At 39.6% G+C, this 25,279-nt stretch overlaps 1 protein-coding gene across 2 annotated transcripts in view; it reads left to right on the top strand.

The window, feature by feature from the left end:
- The window catches only part of LOC137290267 (interference hedgehog-like), a 262,516-nt gene that overhangs the window by 124,638 nt on the left and 112,599 nt on the right, over positions 1 to 25,279 (top strand). For both annotated transcript variants that reach the window (XM_067821075.1, XM_067821090.1), the window contains one exon: positions 19,848 to 19,892. The gene's annotated coding sequence lies outside the window, so the exon portion shown is untranslated. The remainder of the gene's footprint in view (positions 1 to 19,847; positions 19,893 to 25,279) is intronic.

Here is a 25,279-nt window from a genome sequence, read left to right as displayed (position 1 = left end):
CTGTAGTCGAGGTCAAGGCAGTGACCTTCTATAGATACTGCCCAAGGTCATGGACTTGGTGGACAGGTTAGGTATCCCATTGCCTGTTCAAGCCAGGGTTTATCGTTGAAGTCTGTGGGAGGATAGTCTATCAAGTCTTACAACACATGCAGATACATTTCGTAATTGATGAAAGACCACCTCCCAAGACAGACTGTTTCTGTCACTTGAGTGACCTTGCTTATGCTTGGCATCAGGCAAGAGTGGGTTTGATGGTGGGTAAGTGAGTGAGTGAGTGATCGGATCGGTTGGTTTGTGAGGGACGGGGTTGGTTTGTGAGGAAAGCGATTAGTTTGATAGTGAGTGGTTGGTTTATGAATGTGTAGGTTTGTGAGTAGGTTAGTTAGTGAGTGGATTAGTTAGTGAGTGAATGTGTAAGTGAAGAGTCTGTCGGAGAAGGTTGGTAGGCGTGTGAATGGTTGGGTTGGTTGTGAGTGGGTGGGGTAGTTTGGTTTTTGAGTGAGGTAGTTGGTTTGTGTATGGGTGGGTGAGTTTGTGAATGAGTTGGTTGGCTTGGTTTGGACTATGAATGAGTGGGTTGGTCCGGTTGTAAATGACTGGATGTTCAGTTAGTTCTTTTTCTAGACATTTTTCTAGTGGACAGCTACCTTAAGTCATCTTCATGTGTCTGATTGCTGAGTTGCATAGAACTGCATAGAATGATGCTCATGCCCTTGATCACTGGATTGTCTGGTCCAGACACCATTATTTACAGACCCTGCCATATAGCTGGAGTACTGAGTGCAGCATTAAACAATATATCAACCCACCAAAATCGTAAGGTCATTGACCTACATCCATTGAAACTCACACACTCTTTGATATTATAGAGGCATTGGGGTAGCCTAGTAGTCAAAGCCTTTGTTCATCACGCCAAAGACCTGAGTTTGATTCCCCATAGGGATACAATATGTGAAGCTCATTTCTGGTGTCTCACATGGTGACATTGCTGGAATATTGCTAAAAACAGGATAGAAGCCATACCTACTCACTCGCTGTGATGTATCATAGACCTAGCTTGAAATGGTTTTAAACTGAGTTCTCACAGTATCAAAAAGTGGGGTAAAAGTGTGATGATGACCTCACCTGTTCTGTTTGATGGCTTTACCAGCCTCATGTTGACGTGATTTGAACATTAACAGTATAATAGTAAAAAAAAATATCATTAGCTGTTAAGTTAAGATTACTGAAACCTGCATGAAGGAGTCATTTTGGTACAAAATATTTTAAAATTTTATTGAATAAAGAAAAAAACACCTCTTCTTCAAAAGAATCAAAAGAGTTTCTATGTCAGTTGTGTTTTCACCTGTATTTGTGAGTTTTGAGAAGTGATAATTTCTTTTAATGAAAAATGATAACCTTCATGATTAAAACCAATTTGGCTCTCAAGATCCTACTCCAAAACACAAATACATACTTTTTAACAATTTCTTCATTTTCTAGAAGCAGTATACGTAATTGAATATGTTTTGAAATTCAAAAATATATTTAAAAGGAATTGATCAAAACAAGATCCCATTCATCGCTTGAACATTGTGAAAGTTGCTAATAGGTTGTAAAGCTTTAACACGTTTGAATACCTGTAAAACATCTTTTAAAATGTACTCTTCGTCTGTTCAAGTCACTCATTCTATTGAGATGACACCTGAAGGCATTGCTCCTCTTCTTCCTCTGCTTTATGTTACAATGAAGACAAAATGAAATTCAGTTTGTGTCATTGAACATGTGATGAAAGTTTGCAGTAGTTGCCAGGCAAATAGGATGCGGGCTTTGTGTCGTGTACTTACAGAACCGGTGACAGAACTATGCAATACAAAGGTAATTTTTCTAGCAGTTGAAATGTTGTACAAACAGCATTCAGACAGAGATATTCAGATTGGAATAAGATTTTGACAGAATGTGAATAAACGTGACTAGGTCCCCGCCCCTTACTCATGCAGCTGGGATGGTGTTGACGGTCGTAGTCAACCTAATAAATGTGACTGGTCTCCCTCTGTTCCTTACTCATGCAGCTTGGATGGTATGGACAGTCGTAGTCAATCTAATAAGTGTGACAGGTCTCCCTTTGTTCTTACTCATGCAGCTTGGATGGTGTGGACAGTTGTAGTCAACCTAATAAATGTGACTGGTCTCCCTCTGTTCCTTACTCATGCAGCTTGGATGGTATGGACAGTCGTAGTCAACCTAATAAGTGTGACAGGTCTCCCTCCATTCCTTACTCATGCAGCTTGGATGGTGTGGACAGTCGTAGTCAACCTAATAAATGTGACAGGTCTCCCTCTGTTCCTTACTCATGCAGCTTGGATGGTATGGACAGTCGTAGTCAACCTAATAAATGTGACTGGTCTCCCTCTGTTCCTTACTCATGCAGCTTGGATGGTATGGACAGTCGTAGTCAACCTAATAAGTGTGACAGGTCTCCCTCCATTCCTTACTCATGCAGCTTGGATGGTGTGGACAGTTGTAGTCAACCTAATAAGTGAGACAGGTCTCCCTCCATTCCTTACTCATGCAGCTTGGATGGTATGGACAGTCGTAGTCAACCTAATAAATGTGTCAGGTCTCCCTCTGTTTCTTACTCATGCAGCTTGGATGGTATGGAGAGTCGTAGTCAACCTAATAAATGTGACAGGTCTACCTCTGTTCCTTACTCATGCAGCTGGGATGGTGTTGACGGTTGTAGTCAACCTAATAAGTGTGACAGGTCTCCCTTCGTTCTTGCTCATGCAGCTGGGATGGTGTGGACAGTTGTAGTCAACCTAATAAATGTGACAGGTCTCCCTTCGTTCTTACTCATGCAGCTGGGATGGTGTTGACGGTTGTAGTCAACCTAATAAGTGTGACAGGTCTCCCTTCGTTCTTACTCATGCAGCTGGGATGGTGTTGACGGTTGTAGTCAACCTAATAAGTGTGACAGGTCTCCCTCTGTTCCTTACTCATGCAGCTTGGATGGTGTGGATGGTCGTAGTCAACCTAATAAACATGACTAGGTAATCGCCTCTTACTCCTACAGCTGGGATGGTGTGGATGGTCGTAGTCAACCTAATAAACATGACTAGGTAATCGCCTCTTACTCCTACAGCTGGGATGGTGTGGATGGTCGTAGTCAACCTAATAAACATGACTAGGTAATCGCCTCTTACTCCTACAGCTGGGATGGTGTGGATGGTCGTAGTCAACCTAATAAACATGACTAGGTAATCGCCTCTTACTCCTACAGCTGGGATGGTGTGGATGGTCGTAGTCAACCTAATAAACATGACTAGGTAATCGCCTCTTACTCCTACAGCTGGGATGGTGTGGATGGTCGTAGTCAACCTAATAAACATGACTAGGTAATCGCCTCTTACTCCTACAGCTGGGATGGTGTGGATGGTCGTAGTCAACCTAATAAACATGACTAGGTAATCGCCTCTTACTCCTACAGCTGGGATGGTGTGGATGGTCGTAGTCAACCTAATAAACATGACTAGGTAATCGCCTCTTACTCCTACAGCTGGGATGGTGTTGACAGTTGTAGTCATCCTGATAAACATCATCCCTTTTTGATTAACATGGGAATGAAAAATGAATTTGTTTTAATGCCTCAGTCAAGATCTGATGAATGCCACTAATTAATAGTGTATGGACAAGACACATTTATGGTCAATATTACAAGCAGTTTCATTTGTGTCGGATCAACATGAAAAGTACTTTCTTGGATGGATCTCAGAAATTGCCACATACAGAGAATGTCTGTCAAGTTTCTCTTGAATTCATATAACAGCACAATTTGACTAAAGGTTGAGGATCTGAGGCTTGCTAAGATGATCAGTCAATTATTGTGTTGTGACAGGAAAGTGGCCATTGATATCACAGTGGTGTCAGAAGCATTGCAGGGTTCACGCAGGTTTCATTCACTTTAGCCTGGAATAGGCCAGATTTGCCCTGAATGCTATATTTAGCATCACTCACTCACTCACTCACTCACTCACTCACTCACTCACTCACTCACTCGCTTACTCTCTGTAGTATATTTTTTCATTAACAGTAAATATCATCTAGGATAGAGAACAGTTACCTGATACTGCATCAAGGGACACTCACTCACTCACTCTCCAAAGTTCCATGATTTCACATGCCAATGTCCATGAAATTTCATTCACGATAACTCAAGTGTTGCCATCTTGAGGCTGAGCGACAGAGACCCGTGAAATTCCAGGGTAGAATAGGCCTTCAGCTACCCATGCTTGCCACAAAATGTGACTATGCTTGTCGTAAGAGGCAACTAACAGGATTGGTTGTGAATATTGATGAGTGTGTCGTGAAACTAAACAAGCTTGCTCACTCACTCACTCACTCACTCAGAATGACACTTATTTCAAAGAAAAGGATATTTTCACACAGTATAAAATACAAAATCAAACTAAGAATCTGGCTTGTGTGCCCCTCCTCCATCACGATTCACTGATCTATATCCGCATCAGTGTGGCAGCTCGCTTTTCATGGAGAAACATGTTAAACTGCTTCATCAACTTCCTGTATGTCTTTTGAGGGCGATTTTGTCAACCTTCATTGTATTGCTGCACACAGCTGGGTGGGGTCATCACATCTTACCAGGTCACTTCAGGTCTCAACCTGAGGGCCTACTGGAAGATTGAGGACATTTCTACCTGAATGAGTCCATATCGCTGCAGGGCTTGGTTATGACACAATATCTGTGAGTCTGGTTCAGGCTGTTGGGAGCTGACTTTGTACCATAAAGTTGAAATTTTTGCCTTATTTTATGTCTGAGGAGTTCGTAAGATTGTCAAGTCAGAACTTGGGGTAGCTCCATCATCCATGCTCTTGTTTAAAGTGATGATTCTGTTTCCCAGTTTTGAGAGAAAATTTATGTCTTTTTCTTGATCACCCATGACAAGAAATCATTGGAATGTTATCAGATTTGGGAAACTAATATAATAAAATGTTAATGTGTCATTGTCTTCTCATCAGAATGACTTCAGATGCTGAAATTGATTTTAGATAATATTCAGTCTTATTAAGACAATGTTCATAAATTTTCTGCATCATGTATTTTAAATACTGATTGCCAAAGACACATCATTAACCAAATTATCACACATTGATGACTGTAAATGTCATGAGAGGCAACTAACAGGATCAAGTACTTAGACTAGTTGACACAGATGACATGTCATTGTATACCAATTGCCCAGAATGATGCTCATGATGTTGATCACTGGATTGTTTGGTCCAGATTTTATTATTTAAAGACCGCAATCATGTGGCCGGTATATATCCAAAAAGCCGTGTTTAAACAACACACCAACCTACATACTGTATAGAGGCAATATTGAGTTTAAATTCAGAAAGAATTAATCCCTTTTTGAAAAATGCCTGAATACATGTATTTGTTGGAAAATTTGATAAAGGTAGGCCTGATTGAGTCTGCTGACTACAAAAGAGGGAATTATATATCCATGCTTATGTACACTCACTCACAGGGGTGCTTTGTCAAGTCCAGTGTACTTGTTCGAAGTGTTCTTGCACCATTTGACATTATTTTACAGTGAACAACTTTGATCTTTGGAGACATTAGTAAACCCGACAGTTTATTCCCAAGCATATCCTTGTGGGCAGGGACTCAAAGCTTTTCTTCTCAGAACAATGTCGTTTCAGATGTACAAATCCAAATCTAGAACTAGGATTGCCTCAAGGGCAATACTGACGGTCTTCAGACTTCCTCCATACACCCACCGTGGCTATCTTCACTTGAACAGTTTCTTTGGATGCCAGCTGGACCGTCTATTGCAGTGTTTTTTACATTAATTTGGCACAAAGTCAACAATGTTGACACGAACACAAACTTCACAAACTGCAGAAAAAAAGAAACTGGATGGCAAAGTCAAATATACAAACTACTGGAAAGATGACAACCTGACATTACCCAAACACTAACTGTTTTGTTTGTAGGTCATAGGTTCCAAATTGCCAAGTATACTGCTAAGTGCGACGTAAAACAATATACAAACTAATAGGTTCCAAATTGCGCAGGTCAATGCTCATGCTGTTGACCACTGGATTCTCTGGTCCAGACTCGATCAATGACACTGCAGCCATATACTTGGAATACTGCTAAGTGTGGCGTAAAACAATATACAAACTAATAGATTCCCAATTGCGCAGGTCGATGCGCATGCTGTTGACCACTGGATTGTCTGGTCCAGACTCGATCAATGACAGACCCCAGCCATACACTTGGAATACTGCTAAGTGCGGCATAAAACAATATACAAACTAATAGGTTTCCAATTGCGCACGTCGATGCTCATGCTCTTGATCACTGGATTGTCTTGTCCACTCGATCATTGACAGACCGCAGCTATATAGTTGGAATACTGCTGAGTGTGGCGTAAAACAATATGCAAAGTAATAGGTTCCAAACTGTGCATGTTGATGCTCATGCTGTTGATCACTGGATTGTCTGGTCCAGATTCGATCATAAAGAGACCACAGCCATATACTTGGAATACTACTGAGTGCGGCGTAAAATTCAACTCACTCACTGTAACAGAATCGACTATTTCCTTAACCCTCATGTATTTCTGTGAAGATTCGCTGTTATGCCAGTGTAACGCAGGAATACGGCTGAATGCGGTGTAAAGCAATATGCAAACTACTGGAAAGATTAGAACCTGACATTTCCATACCACTAATACTGCTGAGTACGGCGTAAAGCAATATACAAAGTGATAGGTTCCACATTGCTCAGATCGATGCTCTTGCTGTTGATCACTAGCTGGAATAATCCTGAGTGCGGCGTAAAACTCAACTCACTGACTTGTACATGATCGGCTATTTCCATTACGCTCCTGTATTTCTGTGACCATTCAGTGTTGACGCAGTGTAATGCAGGTGAAGGGAAACTCGAGTTCTAATTTGACTGTGCTATAGCGGCGTTAAAAATAGATATCTGCTTCTCACAGTGGGACCGGAACATTTTGTTCAAACTTGAGCTGATTTAGGCTGGAAATGGGCAAATTTTCTTTCCGTCGTAATTGTGACGTAAGTATTGATTTTTACATAACCATAATGTGAATCAAAGATGTTCCCCATTCAATTAGCTACAGTTTGGTATCAAAAACGATGAAAGCCATTGTGTTTTGGCAGAGTTATGACATTTTAATGAACCCAACTTTGAAGGGCGATAACTCCGAAACTATTTGAGATATCAAGATGCCTTGAACAAATTAAGCTTTCCAGGGTATGGGCTTTCTAATGGTGTAACAAACATGATTGTGCCATATGCCGTTCTGGAGAAGAAGATTTTCAAAGACAGGCACTGTCAAAACGCGAAAATCGGCGAAACTTTCAGTTTTTTCAAAATAGCGCAAATTTTCTTCTGCTGCAAATCTTTTTTTACATGTTGAGTCGATGGGGAATTCAGTTGTCTACATTGTGTGTAATTTTGGTTAATTTATCTCTAATAGTTTTGGAGATATTCAGGGTGAAAGATTTTCACATTTTGGGTTGTCTGCCCTTACCGGAAGTCGGAAGTCGGGATTTTTTTTTCATTGTATACCTTTCAGCATATAGGCTATCATTCCTGAAAGTTTCATTGAAATTCATCCAGCGGTTAGGTCAGGAGAGCTGGCACAAAATTCGTACAAATAATAATAATAATTCGGATAATAACAGTATGTCTTCCGACTTTCAGTCTGAAGACCTAATAATTCGGATAATAACAGTATGTCTTCCGACTTTCAGTCTGAAGACCTAATGAGTTGTAAGACAGGCGATTTGTGTGATGGAGTACACCTCACTGTTGTTTTCAGCTGTGTTTTTTGTGAATATTATGTTGTGAGCATGCAGTGTGAATTACATAAAAGATAATCTGGCTCTGTTGAACATAATAATGTGTGATAGACTAGTGTGAGATATTAGCTTGTCATGCTGATGACCTAGTTTGATTTTTCCTGACTTTAAAAGGTTTCTTCTGGTTCTACAAACGTTTCTTCTGTATGTTCTACAAGCTTTTTCCTGCTTCTGCTGGTCTTTCTCCTGCATGTTCTACTATCTTTTTCCTGGTTCTGCAGGTCTTTCTCCTGCATGTTCTACCAGCTTTTTCCAGGTTCTGCAGTTCTTTCTCCTGTATGTTCTACAAGCTTTTTCCAGATTCTGCAGATCTTTCTCCTGCATGTTCTACAAGATTTTTCCAGATTCTGCAGGTGTTTCTCCTGTATGTTCTACTATCTTTTTCCTGGTTCTGCAGGTCTTTCTCCTGCATGTTCTACAAGCTTTTTCCAGATTCTGCAGGTCTTTCTCCTGTATGTTCTGCCAGCTTTTTCCAGGTTCTGCAGTTCTTTCTCCTGTATGTTCTACAATCTTTTTCCTGGTTCTGCAGGTCTTTCTCCTGTATGTTCTACAAGCTTTTTCCAGGTTCTGCAGATCTTTCTCCTGCATGTTCTACAAGATTTTTCCAGATTCTGCAGGTGTTTCTCCTGTATGATCTACAATCTTTTTCCAGGTTCTGCAGTTCTTTCTCCTGCATGTTCTACCAGCTTTTTCCAGGTTCTGCAGTTCTTTCTCCTGTATGTTCTACCAGCTTTTTCCAGGTTCTGCAGTTCTTTCTCTTGCATGTTCTACAAGCTTTTTTCTGGTTCGGCAGGTCTTTCTCCTGTGTGTTCTACAAGTTTTTTCCTGGTTCTACAAACCTTTCTCCTAGTTCTACAAGCTTTTCTCCTACTTGTTCTACAAGCCTATCAACAGTTGGACATGTGACAGGACAACTATTGACAACTGGGCATGAATGTGTTCAGGACTGACACAACATTTACTTCTGTGTTCGAACCCAGGTTACATAAACATCTTCTTCAGCTGTCAGTCAGTACAAACTCAGACCTATTAACACTTGATGGTATATGCTCCTGTTTAACATCCAGCATGCTCCAGTGATAGTTTAATAATGATATTCTTTTGCCTGATGTCTGTATTCTGATATGAAGTATGCGTCTTTTTGATAAAGTAAGATAAACAGTAAATATTAATTAAAAACTTCTGGGGCGCAAGAGCTTCTTAATCATGACTTGCCTGATGATCTCTTCAAATAAAAGCTGACATGGAGCGATTGTTTCTTAGAATTTCAACAAGATATGCAACGTATCATTCCCATTTGAATCAAATTACCTTTCTGGCAGTTTTTCAAATAATTTACTCTCCCAGAAAAAAAAATTCTGTCTTGAGTCATAAATTTTGTATTGACTAAAAATCATGAGAATCATTTGCCTATAAAGAGACAAGGGAAGGACAACATTAAGATGGAACAGAGAAACATGATATTTGGTTTACTGATTTGCAGAAATGCTCAGCTGTGTGAGAGCTACTGTGGCCATTATTGATAAGTCAAGCAGAGAACATTAGCAGGCAAACTACAGTGCCTCAATAGTTTAATAGGTGAAGCAGAGACCTGGCTGGAATATATTATCAACTTGAATAAGAACGACTTGCAAACTTGTGTACATATTACATCACTTCTATTGACACTTGACATCTCCTACGCAGTGAATAGCACTTGAGGGAGAGTTTTTAATGGCTTGTTTCAAAGAAAGTTTTCAAAAAGTTAAACCTGACTTATCATTTGGCGGTAGTATTGCTGAAAGTGAGACAGTATGAGCCAAACACTGTGCAATCACCTCAGCACCTGCAGCTTGTAGTATTGCTGGAAGTGAGATAGTATGAGACAAACACTGCACAATCACCTCACCACCTGCATCTTGTAGTATTGCAGAAAGTGAGACAGTATGAGCCAAACACAGCGCAATCACCTCAGCACCTGCAGCTTGTAGTATTGCAGAAACTGAGACAGTATGAACCAAACACAGCGCAATCACCTCAGCACCTGCAGCTTGTTTAGGTATATAGGTTCTTGTTGACGTACCTGGCTATAGGAACTAAACCTAAAAGCCTACTAGTAGTTGCTGACTGACCTTGGTAAGTGCTTGCTTGCTTACCTGTCTTCAGGTGCATGCTTACCTGTTAAGTGCAGTTTTAAAAAGTGCTTTCTTACCTGCTTGTATTTGCTTACCTTGATGCTGATAAATGTGTTCTTTACATATGAATTCAAGCTTGTTTTAATGTTTCTTTCCTTAAATGTCCATGTAAAAACTGGCTTATTAGCTTGTTTGTTCTTACACACGATGCAATGTGTGAAGTGCATTGTAATGTGTCGTCTACATAGAGGGATACCTGAAATGGACTTCACTTACTCTGCCCAATGCTTTAATCTCTTGGCATCACTTTCGAAGTTGCGTTGTGAATCATGTGCTGCAATAAGCCTTTTACATTTAATTCTTTATGAAAACATCCTGTAAGTGATTAAGCTGGTCACACCAACTGCAGGCAACAATCTCTCCAGTCTACACAATAGATTGTATTTAATAATTTACTCGATCTATCCACTTTCCATTTAAACATTCCAGGTTTGTTTTCATACTTTATCTCCTATGAACAAATGGATGTAATGTGGACTGTGTGCTTAGTGAGGGATACGGCCGGGTTGTATTCTAGGCCATGTTTTATCTCTTATAGACTGGCATGAAGGGAGTAACTGTGTAATAAGTGTTATAGAACAGAGAACTTAATCCCTAGATGTGTGTTGGACATGACAACGTTAGGGCACTAATGCCTCAGGCCACTGCAAAGGGATCAACTTGTCACAAAGACAGTTTTTCCCCTTGTTTCTTAGCAGGATAATTGAGTGAGTGACAATGAAGGTTATAGTTCTAGTGAGTTTAACGTGACATTGCAAAGGTGATTTGTTGCCAGACAAACTCCGGACAGCCCAGAGGTCAAATGCTCAGTTATTTCTAGATTCTGTTATTTCTTGAAATGTTCAGGTGAGAAGTTTTCACAACTATTTAGTGTGATATTTTCATGATTTGCGAGGAAAATATCCATGGTGTCTTTCACAATATTGCTCAGAACAAAGATACATTTTTCACATTTTTCAACCATCACTAAGATCATTTATGAGGTTGACAGATTTCATTCAGTTGGGAAAGAAAGGAAGTTTTAGCTCTGAAGCATCATGTCAATAATGTAAAATACATTGTCCATATGATTACACGATAGATTGTCCATATCATGTATTCATGTTCATCAAACTTGTAAATGCCTATCATAAACTTCATCAATGACTTGTCTTCTTGTCAATGATTCAGACAATGTGTGTCCTAATAGCTTCTGGTTGGTTCTTGGTCTTGTACAAGTTGTACCTTGAGCGGTGCTGGGTTAGCCAAGTGGTTGAAGTGTTTGCTCAGCATGACGAAGATCTGGCCTTAATGGGTAAAATTTGTGAATCCTATTTCTGGTGTCCCCAGCCATGATATTGCTGGCATGAAACTAAACTCACTAACTCACTGTTTCCCTTGATTCTAGTCTGCTGTAGTGTCAAATGTAGAGCAGACAGTGCTGTCTACTCCACGCCTAATTAACTGCCCTCAAATAATTGGGATTGCCTTACCTGGTAGATATCATTCCGTATCACACAGCCCGTGTCTGTGCATGTAACATTCACATTACATGGCTGTTGTATATATGGTTATAGCCACACTTTGTCTGGGGCAGTCTGTCCCTTGCCTTGTATACTCTCCTACCACTTCTTTAACTGTTGGACTACTGTTTAATCTGGTCTGGTTTGATTGGTTGCTTTACACTCTCAATAATATTCCAGCTGTATGGATGCAGTCTGTAAATAATGGAATCTGCAGAGATGCCAACCTCTATGATTTTATTGTAGTTGCTACAAATTTTAACTTCAAACTACGCCAATACAATTCCACTAGAAATACTACGAAAATTGAATAAAATTCATTAAAATTCAGATACGTAGACAAAAGCATATTTTCAACGATGAAATACATTTTTGGACTTCTGGTACCTTCCATTCATCAAATTTAATGACATATTTGAACTGCAGTGATTGCAAGTAACAAATGTAATTTTAGCGAAGTTGATTTCAATACCTTTGTGATTTGACACATTTAGTTCTGGGGGAAATAATGTAACCATGTGACCGTAATATCATTAATTTTTTACTCAGAATCCGTCATGATTTTGTTTATTTAGTTAACTACTAATTTTATGGTCAAACTACTAATTTTGAATGTTGAAACTACTATTTGCAACACTTTGGGCTTGGCATCTCTGAGTCTGGACCAGGCAATCCAGTGATCAACAGCTGGTGCATCAAACTGCGTAATTGGAATGCGATTACATGTTAATCAAGTCAGCGAGTTTGATTACCCGATCCCGTTAGTTGCCTCTTATGACAGGCATGGGCTACAGAAGATCAATTATTACTCGGATCTTCATGGGACAAGAAATTTGATTGTTTTTAGAATAACATGTTGTTTTATTTTGTTTTTTATTTAGTGCTTCCACACAATATTTGGTCAAAGAGATGAACAAGTTTTGGCCAACAAAATTAGTTGTTTCAGGAAAGAACTTAAGGAAGAAATTGGAAAATTTTCATGAGCATTTATGAGGTGCACTTTAGAGGACAAATATCTTCATAAGGTCCAATTGAGGCAGATCAAATAGCCATATTTTACGAGTTTGAAAAACTAATTGAAAAAATTCAAATAGCATGAAAACAAAGGGCTCAGCACTGATAGGTGTGTTTTAACCGAGAAAATTCTTCATAAGATCCAACTAAGGCAGATCAAATAGCCTTATCTGTAAAAGAAAACCCAAAGAATCAGTTTGGAAGTTCTCAAATGTGTGCCTCTATTAGGCTTTCTTTTTTATCAAAGAACGATAAAAAAAAATTTCAAATTTCATGAAAATAAATGGCTCAGCACTGATCATTACAGTTTTTTAGAATTTAAAATGGCTGTAGTATGTTACTCTAATTATTATGTTTCTCAGTTTGTCAACATAAGACTGCTTCCTCTAGACTTGTTCTTTTGGTTTGAGATTCATGTAGCACTCATGCAGTATGCCATCTGTATGGTTCCAGTTTGTAAATGATTGAGTCTAAACGACATAGCCTGGTGCTCAACAGCATGAGCATTGATCTGCACAATTGGAATTTAGGTGATATGTGTCAACCAAGTCAGCAATTCTGACCACCTGATCCCATTAGTCGCCACTTCTGAAAAGCATGGGTTGCTTACGATCGTTCCTAACCCATTGCCCTGATCTACAAAACGTAAAATAAATGAGTGTGTGTCCAGTGGGTGGACATTGGTACCTAAACTGACATGGTAGTACATGCCAGATAATCCCATTCACTTTCTCGCTCCCGAAATGGATGCAACGTGTTAATCCCATTTCTGCTATTTCCCACGTTGATATTGCTGGAACATTGCTAAAAGCGATATGAAACCTCACTCACTCACTCAGTGATCTATGACATGAGACGTAATTCATTCAGGAGTTGCTTCCCTTGACAGTTAACAGGAGATCAGTTTAGCCTGTACTAATCCATGTTTGACCCAGTGTTGACCCACAAGCCTGTTATTCTCTTGGTTCCATTGATCATGGATAAGGTTTCCAGCATTGTTCCCAGAGTTTCAACTCCGTCCCTTCTTGTGGTCTTTGATGATGGCTGCCCTCCAGATTGTCTTGAAAAATTTGAAAAATGTTGTAATAATGAGAAACAATTGTCCTACTGACATTCATGCTAACTGAATGTCCCAAATCTGGGCTGTTTTCAAGTATTGCAAGTGGAATGGTTGACAAATACAAGGGGAGGTAATTACTCTAAACATATCTCCATCATTAATCGAGGTAATTGTTGCCATGTCCAGCTTTTGTACGACGTCACAGGATGTTATTTTTAGGCCTGGAATTTTTACCTCACCTTTCTGAAGAAATTCAAGTATAATTTTTAGTTCAGTTAATTGACTTCAAAAGACAAAAGCTCCTAGAAGCCATTGCAATCAAGCGGAACAAGCCCTCAATCAATGGAGACAGTGGTGTTTACCTACCCAATGCATGGAACCACCTTATCCTCAGAGACTAACCTTTATCGAAACATCTTTACCTGTAACTCGTTAACCTAATCAATAGAAGCCTGCAAGCCAATCAGTTAAGCCTGTACGTCAGTAGAAGCCTACACATCAATCAATTGAAGCCTGTACATCAATCAGTAGAAACCTGTGTATCTTGTTACCCATTGTTATTGGTCTACTGTTATGTGTATATATACTACATCCCTTTTGTTTCACCATCACTTCACCTGAAGAAGAGCCTAGGATCGGTCTCGAAACGTTGTGACGTTGTACAATAAAGAAGTTGAACCATAAAGCACTTTTAGTTTCGTTCAAAGGTATGATGAAGAGGAATGTGTTTTTGTGGATGGGCAATTCCTTTGTACAATGAAACTGGCATGATATTGTAGCAACATTGCTAAAACTAGTATGAAAATCTGACATCACTCTCTCACTTCTATGACAGTATTAAGTTGTTTAAAACCAATTTAAACCCAGAAACCCAACAATTTTTGCACTAAACTGTCTTATTACAACTATACGATTTTCAAATCATATTTTTTAATTTCTATCCAACCATTAATCCACAAAAAGAATCTTTTCAGAATATCAAAGTTGTTAAAACCTCCTCTTTAAAACTGAAATGGCTGGTGCTGCTGCAAAATGAGCTATGGAAGGCTTGGGTGTGATTAGTGGCTGAAGGTGATGCGAATTAATCCTGTTATACTCCGGTGGAGATACAAGGGGTTAGAGGCTATTTTGAGGGAATAAACAAACTACAACACAGCTGTGTTCATGCTACACTGACAGTCTGCGGAAGGGTTCCCAATATCTCTCAGTCAGGGGATTTCACACAGGATGTGCCCAGCTTTAGGATCAGGGCTCTGGTGCTCTGACACACATTTCATATTTTCCGTTAATCATGTACATATTCACTCTTTGAACCCTTTCAATTAAAAAGAAAATCATTAAAATTTTCGTCATGTGAAACTTTGCTAGAAAGGATGTTTGCTTGAGGATTCTCAACATGTGGACTTTTTTTTGTTTGAAAAGTGTTAGGAAGTGCATGAAATGTCAGATTTTGTAGTATGGATTGTCCAATGTATGAGTTGTTTCCTTGCTCTTTGCTGCTACAAATATCAACAAAACAATCACAGTGGGTGAATAAGTTTAGTTTTACGCGACAGTCAGCAATATGGGAGCTATATGGCAGCGATCTGTAAATAATTGAGTCAGGACCAAACAGTCTACTGACCAACAGCATGAGCATCAGTCCATGAAGTTTGGATATGATGACATGTGTCAGTGAATCTGACTGAGTTTACACTTACAACAAGGGTTACTAAAGGCCAATTCTAACCCGGTTTTTCGCAGGTGCCTGGTGCGAGTGATCACTATATGTTGTGATATACTATTTTCAAGACACTGACACTGATTTGTCTCCCTTAGGTGTTTGAGGAACCTGTAGTCTTAGGTTCTGAAATATTCGCATCCTTAACCCCAAATCAACATCACTGATATATGCATTCTTTAATAGCCATGGTAACCATGCGAAAACAAGCAGCAAAATATTAAAAAATGTTATTTCCGATCCGTTTGTTTCTCCAATGATTCTAGTCTTGTGTCTTTGTTAAAATCTAAGTTAATCCTGTGCTAAACCTAGCCAAACTGTCTTTGTCACAAACACCTGGACAGGTAGATTGTTGGGTCAATTATGTTAAGTTGAGACTGACCTTTAAGGAATGCTATAGCAGATTGAGTGAGCTAGGTTAACATGATGTAGAGGAGTTTAACATATGGCCATTGTGTGAATATTCTGTCGGACACTTACAGTATGACTACCATATGACACTCTAGTGCTTTTGTTTTGCTGTATTGTATTCTGAATGACACTGTTTGACATTTATGACATCAGCAGGTTTGTGTTGAAGGTCCAGGCTTGTGTAAAGGGTCCAGGCTCGTGTATAGGGTCCAGGCTCGTGTATAGGGTCCAGGCTCGTGTTGAGGGTCCAGGTTTGTGTTGAGGGTCCAGGCATGTGTTGAAGGTCCCGGTTTGTGTCGGGGTCCCAGGCCTGAGTTTAGGGTCCAGACTGGTGTTGAGGGTACAGAGGATGGTGTGAGAATGTTTGTGTTTGGAGGATGGTGTGAGAATGTTTGTGTTTGGAAGAAGGAACCCTAAGGACGCACAGTTGCAGGATTAACATCAGAGTGATGATTGATTTTTGTTGTAAGTGATAGTGAAACTTCAAATCTTCACATCAAGTATCATATTTATATCGGGATCGAAATAAGTGGGGACCTTCAGAACACTTTTTGTTTGTAACGATGGTGGGTTAAGCTATAGGGTGGAGCTGTACCCTGAAGAGGGTGGTAAGTTACAAGGGGGGTATTAAAGTATGGGGGTAGGGCTTTAGCTATGAGAGGGGCAAAGGCAAGGGAGGAGAGCTTTAGCTCCTGGAGTATCATTATTAGGGAGGGGGAGGTTAAGTTGAGGGATAAAGATGGCGGAGGCTTAAGTTGGGGACTGGTGGGAGTGTCTTTATGAAGATGATCAATCATAGATGAGAGGCGTCAGGATTTGTGTTACTTTGCACACATACCAGGGACTCAGGATCCCCAGACCCAGGGATGATGTTACACCTTCTGAATAGTTAATATATCATTACTATCTTCACCTTCTGAAAATCTGCCTTGACTTTAAGAACTGCTTGATAGTGTTGATGCAGTTTGAATGAGGTTTTCTCAACTTTCATGGTAATAATAATGTACTTTTTGAGAAACCAAGAGAGTTGTTAATGTTGCATAGCATCTTGTTCAGATATGGCCGTGATTGACCCAACTGAAAGAGCCAAAAAAAGTGTGAAAAACAAGTCCTTCGGTTGTTTGCAAATGTTTAAATGAATGACTTGTAGTTTTCTAACCCAAAAAGACCCCAGAATGTCAAAACATTGTGAAAAATATTGTGAAAAGTAAAATATCAAATGTTGATGACTTAAAAAATATGGCCTAAAGGTTGCTGATAAATTGCAACAAAGACATAGAAAGATGTTTCTTCTGTTTAGGAGTTGTGGTTGGGTAGTTTAATGGTTAAAACATTCTCTTGTCAGGCCAAGGACCTGAGTTTGATTCCTCTCTCATTCATTCTCCTACAAGCACTTTTCTGAACTAATTCATGTCACAAGTGAGAAATGGTTTTGAAGATGTTGCTGAATTTTTAGAAACTTTTTTTAATAGAATGTTGTATAAACTCGATCAGTCTTGGCCGCTAATACAACTATTTTTAAACTTAAAACAGTAAGTTAAAATAATGAAATCTTTGTTTTTATTTATATGGGTGCAACATGGTTTGTGATCTTGACAGTGTATTTGCTCTTTCAATCTCATAAGTAAATATTGATATACAGTAAATCAACAAACTAATGCCTGTAATTAAACAATGTGAGAGCAAACCTCAAAAGGAAAATGCGTGCATTTATTTATGCAAGGAGGCAAATCAGGACATGGTTGACCAGAATGACCACTCTCACTAATGAGTACCCTCATCAGTTTGGGAAATATAATTAATCCAACTTTAGTGTAAACAACTTAATCTCCCTGAACACATGGGCATTTGGATCAAAGACAGCTTTATAAGCAGAAATCATACGTGGATGTCATTGGCACTTGGTCCAGTGAGTTCAAACAATGTAAACGAGTACTTCAAAGATGTTTATTCTGTTCAATAATATAACTTAAATGATTAGTGCTTTATCTTTCTTCTCTGGAATGTGTTTTACTAGTTGATGTAATATAATGTGGATGTTTTAGTGTACATCGGATTATTGTGACCCAAATATTAGTAATGATGATACGAAGTGCAAAAGACAGTATAATAATGCAAGATTTATTCATGTGCTCCAGATATGGCCACATTTTTCAGCTTAAAAAGTATCTTCCATTATTTTATTTATTCAAAGTATTCCTGTTATTTTGTACTTAGAATCCTTAAAAACCCAAGTTTGATGTCCTGTCATGATATTGCTGGAATATTGCTAAAAGCAGTGTCAAACTAAGATTCACTTACTTGGTCTTGCCTCCCTGCCACCAAGACCAATGTATCACCCTAACCCATGTTCTTTCCTCACCATCCATCTTGCCCCTTTGCTCCCTTTGCCCTCCCTGTCCGGAAAAGAAATGCTCCACAACTCCCCTCACACCCACCCTGCATCCCTGCATCCAAGACAAATATGCCACCCTAACCTAGGTTGTTTCCCTCAATTGATGTACCCCAGCAGCCCTTAAGAGAAATATGCCACCCTAACCCACCTTAATTTGTTGTGACCAATCTGGCACCTTGGAACCCCATCCCAATCCCCTGGCCCCATTCCCAGAAACCTGACCCCCCTCACTCCTGTCCACCCACCTCAGCACAATTTAACGAGTCACCAGCCTTTACCCATCGCATATGTATCTAGCAAAAAATGTAAGAAAATAATATTTACTTATCTAAAAAAGAATGATGCCCTCGTTTGATGTTTGTGAGGTTAACTTTGTTTGCTGTTGTGGAGATGATCCCTTCTCCTGGGCAGATTCATCTCTGCTGGAGAATATCCCGGGGTCGGGAGACCAGTGCCGTATTTAGACTACAGCAACATGGAGCAGTTGCTGGCAGACTTAATTATGACTGTGATGTATTCCTCGTGTCAAAGAGTCACATTTGTTAGGTAACACAGTGATAAGGAGACTTCAGCGTTAAAGGGGGTTTATGTTCCATGGTTTGGGGGATTGTGGGATGGGGCATTTCCAGTCCACACTCTCGGATCCTGTTGCTGAAAGTAATCATTGTACATTGACAGTCATAATGTTAGTGAGATGATTGTTGTAAGTCTGTTTTAAAGTAAGGGACTTACCATCACCTCAGTGCAAGGACAGTTGTAAATCTGTATGGGACTTATGACGATCTTATGAATGTTGTATGTCTGGGTTAAAGTATGGGAGTTACAATCGACTTGAATGGGACTTATGATGATCTCATTTTCAATTCTTTTCAAGACAGTCCTGGAACAATAAAACCATTTTTATTAAACGTACAGATGTCTTCACTGACCTACAAAACAATAAAACTGAGAGGTTCTTTGTTCACTTACATTTTTAAAAGCATAATTTGTTCCACTGTAGGTAACTATGTATATTTTATGGCTAAACCAAGGCAGGTCCAACACAAGAAAGCAATAACTTTAGTCCAGACCTGATGTTATCATGGCCTTCACACCTGTGAATGAATAAGTTCCTCTATGCCCCAAAGCAGTGTGATAATGGCCAGGGGGAGCCACTGCCACCATCTACCTGTCGGGGTACCTGTGAGATGTCAGTAACGAGATGCCGGTACACTGGACTGAGATCCTACCTCTGTTATCACATGTGAAGAATAATTGCCATAACACCTTATTATTATGAAATAATAATGCACAGGAGCAGTCGGGTACACACTAGGGTCATTCTGTTTTGGTAGTGTAAAAAATATGTTTTTTAAAAGCTGTATATTTGGCTTGTTATAGCTGCAGCACCTGCGTTGTGAATCATGCTCTGATGCAGAGCATTCTCTGGTGAAGAAAACAGTTAATAGGTCTGCAGGAAATATGGATGAATTATTTATCAGTTTTTAAAGCATGACTTATTTGTTTATTTGTGTGTACACATATTTTTCTGAATGTCCCCTTTCAACATGTTAGCAGGTGCTTTTAGATCTGCGCCGTTTCCTTTAATATGCCGGGTTGTGTGAATGAGTTGGTTCATCAGATTATAGCTGTATGCTTGAGTTCCTATATTGAGAGTTATTTTAATTCGTTTCAGGTTTTCTAGAGTTTGTGGGGATATTTCTGTTCTATTGCTGGTGTGGTAAGTATGTCATTCTGCTGTAATTGCCCCATATTGGTCTTCCAAGATTTGGCTTCCTCAGTGGTTAGAGCATCCACCTGGATGGAAGAAAGTCGTGGGTTCGATCGCAGGACGCGTCATACTAAAAGCCGTTAAGATATGGTACTTGCTGGTCCCTGAATGGCACTCTGCATTAATGGGTTCAGAAAGGACTCTTCGGCTCAGTATGATGTGTCTGAGTGGGGTATTCATGCTTTACTCTGGAATGGTACCTCAGTGAGCTAGTATTATAGAACCAGCTTAAATCAAGCAAGCAGACACATATATACATCAGTCAGTGTTGTCATATGAGGGAAATATTCTAAAGTACGACATCAACCCCAATTTCACATCACTTCTTACAAGATTCCCTTACCATGTCCTTCAAAAGTGACTGATTGTTCCAACTTTTCCTACGTTTCAATCTTCTCACATTTCGTCATTTCAGACACGTGGTTAAAGTGATTATTTGTAACTCTGAAGCCAAAAGTTCAATTGGCTACCATGAAAATGCATATATTTTACTTTCAGGAGTCTCTGACCATCATATTCTGTAATGTACATCTCTGTCAGTGATACTTATTTCTCTTCTGTCTGCCATCTCCCATGTTTTCTGTATCTGCCACCCACATTTCTTCATCTTCCTCTCATATTTCTCCTACTTCCTTCCATGTCTCTCCCTTCATATCATGTTCTCCTTACTTCCTCTCTTTCATCCATATTTCACGTTCTTCCATGTTTCTCACCTTTTCCTCTCATATTCCCCCTCCCCGTTTCACCATTTTTCCACTTCTTCCACTCTTATTTCACATACTTTCTTCCATGTTTCTCACCTTTTCCTCTCATATTCACCCTGTTTCACCATTTTTCTATTTCTTCCACTCTTATTTCCTGTACTTTCTTCCATGTTTCTAGTTCTACCTCTGTATTCCCTGCTTTCACGATTTTTCTCCCTTTGTCAAGTCGTTTTCCCTCCTTCCATCATTTTTCTTCCATGTTACTCCCTCTTCTCTCTATTCCCTCTTTCACCCTATTTTCCTCTTCTTTTCTATTGTATTCCCCTTTTCTCACCCTATTTCCCCCATGTTTCTCCCCCTCTTCCTCTCCTATTCCCATCTTTTTCACCATACTTTCTCTTCTTACATGCATATTTCCCTTACTTTCTTCAATGTTTGTCCCTTCTTCCTTTCTTATTCCTCTCTTTCACCATATTTCTCCCCTCCTGTTGTATTCCCCCTTTTCCACCATATTGCCTCTCTTCTTCCACTCCTATGTCTTCCACGTTTCTCCATTCATTGTCTTGTATTCTGCCTCTTTCACCCACGTTTCCCTACTTTCTTCCCAGTTTCTCCCCTCTTCCTGTTGTATTCTTTCATCATATTTCTGCCTTCTTTCTGTTTTATTCCCCCTCACCATATTTCCTACCATTCCACCCAAATTTTTCATTTGAATCACATTTTTCCTCTTGTATTCTCCTTATTTCACTCTTTTCCACCCATATTTCCTCTATCATCCTCCCAACATCTTGAGGACCTTGATTACTGATGTTAGTGGAATGATATACATTGAAACCTGTTCACACCTGGGTGAAACACACATAGCTGTCAATACAGTCTTGATGCTACTGCTAAGTGGCATGCCGTTGACACCGACAGTAACATGACTTGTCTCTCCACAAAGGGAGCAGGGTGTTCAGGCGAGATAGGTATCTCTCCCAGTGAGACTTTTTCCGCCTTTCACAGATCTAGCTGTGATCAAATCATCGACCTGGACTCAGTTTACTACAGAGTGCCTTCGTAACAAAAGAATGTACACAGGTCACTTGTGATATATACATGGCGGCAGGCGAAATATACACGCGTCCATTTCACCAGCACTTATTAGGGCGAGCTGTGATCTTTGGGCTTGGCTGGCACTTGAGACTGATGTAATATGAAGTACACTCATATGTTTTCCAACTGAAATAAACATTTGTCAATTTCACGTTGATAATAGGGGAATAAATATATTTGGTGTTGTAGCTATGTGGTTCTCAGCTAGGACATTTAAGGGGTGTATCTTGCAGGATAGTGTTTGTGAACACCTGGTATCACCATGGCTATTTGATGAACTAGTCATATGATTTTTTAATTTATTTTGATTTTTACACCCAGTGGAATTGACTTTGGATAATTAACTATGGGTATTCTGGGGCATTGACGTTTTAATAAGTTTGTGTTGTCTGTGATTGTGTTAGCAGGGTTTCGGTCAAGTTGTGAATATTTCTTTGTGAAATTAGGTTCATACATTAAGTGGCAATGAAATACAACCTGCTGATATCTTGTTTATCAGTTGGCATCTACAGCTTGTTGGTGCCAGAAATATTGAAAAGTATCTTAAAGGAGTTTCTCATATTATATACATGATTCCTGAAACAACTGCTTATTGTCCCTCTGTCTGTATGTAATCATTTTGTTAACGGAGCATAACTGAAAAAACATTTAATAATTTTCAACAAACTTGGTATATGTCTGACAGAACTAGTGGTGACTTTTGCAGCAAATGTTTTGCTTTTTTAATTTTTCTGGATTTCCATGGAAACAGTTTGGGCTTAGTCTCAAAAAGGGGTGTTTTTCATTTCTGTAGCATAGCTGAAGAATTACTCACTATCTATCAATTAAACTTGGCAGATGTGTGAGGCAGATCCTAAAGTGGGGATATTTGCAGATTTTTGGCAGTTTTATTTTTCTTGGTTTCCATAAGTCATCTTCTGTGACTCTTGTGAAAAGTGCCATGGCCAATGTTTCACACTCGTAATATCTAAGCTACTGATCAAGAGCTTTTGCTTTGATATTTATGTACTCTTGGACCAGTGAAGATCAGCATGAGAATTGGTCTTCAGCAACCCACGTTTCTCGTAAGAGGTAATGCGATTTGGTGGTCAGAAATGCTGACTTGGTTGACACATATCATTGTTTGACAATTGCGAAGATCAATGCTTATGCTGTTGATCACTGGATTGTCTGGTCCAGACTTGATTAATAACAAACTCCCACCACATAGCTGGAATATGGCTGAGTGTAGATTTAACCAACAAACCAACCAATCGATGCTGTAGTTTTTGCTTTGATATTTACCTACTCTTGTTTCGTTTTTTATTACCTCTTGATTCAGTTCAGAGAACACTTTGAAATTGTCAGTTTTTAACAGTTTTACTGTTATTTTTCAAGCAACATCACCATGCAGGAAAATGAGAAAGCAGGAAATTCAGTTTAATGCTCCCTAGGCTACATTCACAGTATGGATGGAATTAGAAAAAGTTTCCAAACATGTAAGGAAATTTGGTGAAGATAAAATTGTGGCAAGGTGGGTATGTAAGTTGTTTTATCCCTAGGCTATTTGGGATAAAAAGTAGTTCAAAGTGATTTGAAATGGCATCTTTGGGTACTCCTGAAGGTTAGAGTTTATAGAGGTGCATCATTTTCATCCTCATCTCATGCTTGGTGACATTCTAAAGTCATTTGAACATTTGAAGCTGCCTTTGGTGTCCTCACTTAACAGGAATAGCTTGTATTGAGAACTGTACCAAAGGAAACTACCAGCTCTTTGGGATTGTCAGCATGCTTGAATCACACCCTGGTAGGGAAACTGGGTTTAATGATCATGGCAAACATTCCTGTTTTGTCATGCCACATCAAGGATTGTGTCCTTCGGTGTATTGAGGTGTCAAAGACCAGGTGAATCAGGTAGTGTTGGGAAGACAGTCGGAGGACAGTTGCATGACCATGTTCCCCAGGCTTCACTCTTTTCACTGTTAACAAGCTATAAGTATATCACTTCATATCACATGTGTGTTGAAAATGGTGTAAGAATATCACTTACAGCATGAAAACAGTATAAGAATCTATGCAGAATTATCACTTTATGAAGTAAACAAGCTGTTATTCACAAAGTCGTAAGCTGTATAATTAGCTGAGTTTCCAAAGTGTTCCCTCATCATGTCATCCCTTGTTCAATTCCCCACATGGGTACAGTGTTTGATGCACATTTCTGTTGTCCAATGCCATTATAATACTGGAACCTTGCTAAAAGCGGCTTCACACCCTCCCCTCCCAGTGCTCCATCCCCTAATCTTTACAGGAGTGAGTGAATGAGTTTAGTTTTACGCCACACTCAGCAATATTCCAGCTATATGGTGGAGGTCTGTAAATAATTGAGTCTGGACCAGACACCCCAGTGATCAGCAACATGAGCATCGATCTGCGCAATTGGGAACCAATGACATATGTCAACCAAGTCAGCAACCCTGACCACCTGATCCGGTTAGTCGCCTCTTACTACAAGCATAGACAAGCTTTACAGCAGCTGACAGAAGTATGTGCATAATGTTACAAGTGGGATTTAAACTCAGAACAACAGATTGTAACAGGCGCCTCGGTTTCAGCTCTTCACAACACAGGGCCGCCATACCCCTCAGTTGTCTGAAATGTTGCAGGTGTTGAATCAACAAGGCTTATTTCATCCTGGCTATATCATATCATGCCCAGCTCGAATGAATTTTGATCTGATTTCAAACCAGATAGACATTCGTCCTTTGACATATCACACTCATACAAGCCAACGCCTGCCCAAAATAGCCACACCACCTGGAAATACGATATGTAATGATGATCATAATGTATGTCTTCTGTGGGTGATTTATTGCTCGGCCTAGCTAATGATAACTGGGAAATCCCTTTTGTCAGTTAGCAGGGTCCTGTGTTATATGAGGGTGTCACTTAGGGTGTCTCATGGTTGTTATTAGGGGAGGTGATGGCCCCATGGAGCAGGTTGGTGTTTGGGGGAGTGGATGGGGAGTGAGGAGGGTGTTTTGTGGAATAATCCTTGATGTTTAGGGGGTTTCAAGCAGGGGATGGGGTGACAGGGCTCTGCTAGAGGATATGGAATCTTGAAGATGAATGGAGAGAGTGACTGAGTGAGATGAAGTAAATTTAAACAGAAGTACATGTCTAATTGTGCAGAATATATGTGAGTTTATAAATAGTTGCACGTCAGGACATGATATGTAACGAATCCCCTGAAAGCTCATCTCAGTACTTACTCAACCTCTAAAGCAGGCCATATGCTTTCATATTTAAATAAACATGATTATTAATTTCAAGGGAATGAATCTTAAATGTTTGAGTTTCAGCGATGACATTTAGATGGAGACATATTCATTCAGATTGCCAATTTTTCTCATGTCAAAACCAGCCTTAAACTAATTCAGTTGTGAAAGTGTTTGAGAGCCTGGTTCCTCTTCATTGTTTCTAACAATGATGATGCACTTGGCCCACTCGGGCTTTGTACCAGGGTGATAAAAGCAGCTCTAAAAATCATATGAGACCTTC

The sequence above is a fragment of the Haliotis asinina genome, chromosome 1, assembly GCF_037392515.1.
Source record: "Haliotis asinina isolate JCU_RB_2024 chromosome 1, JCU_Hal_asi_v2, whole genome shotgun sequence".
NCBI lineage: Eukaryota > Metazoa > Mollusca > Gastropoda > Lepetellida > Haliotidae > Haliotis > Haliotis asinina.
Note: the sequence above shows the minus strand (reverse complement) of the source record. Positions and strands in the feature narration are given on the sequence as shown.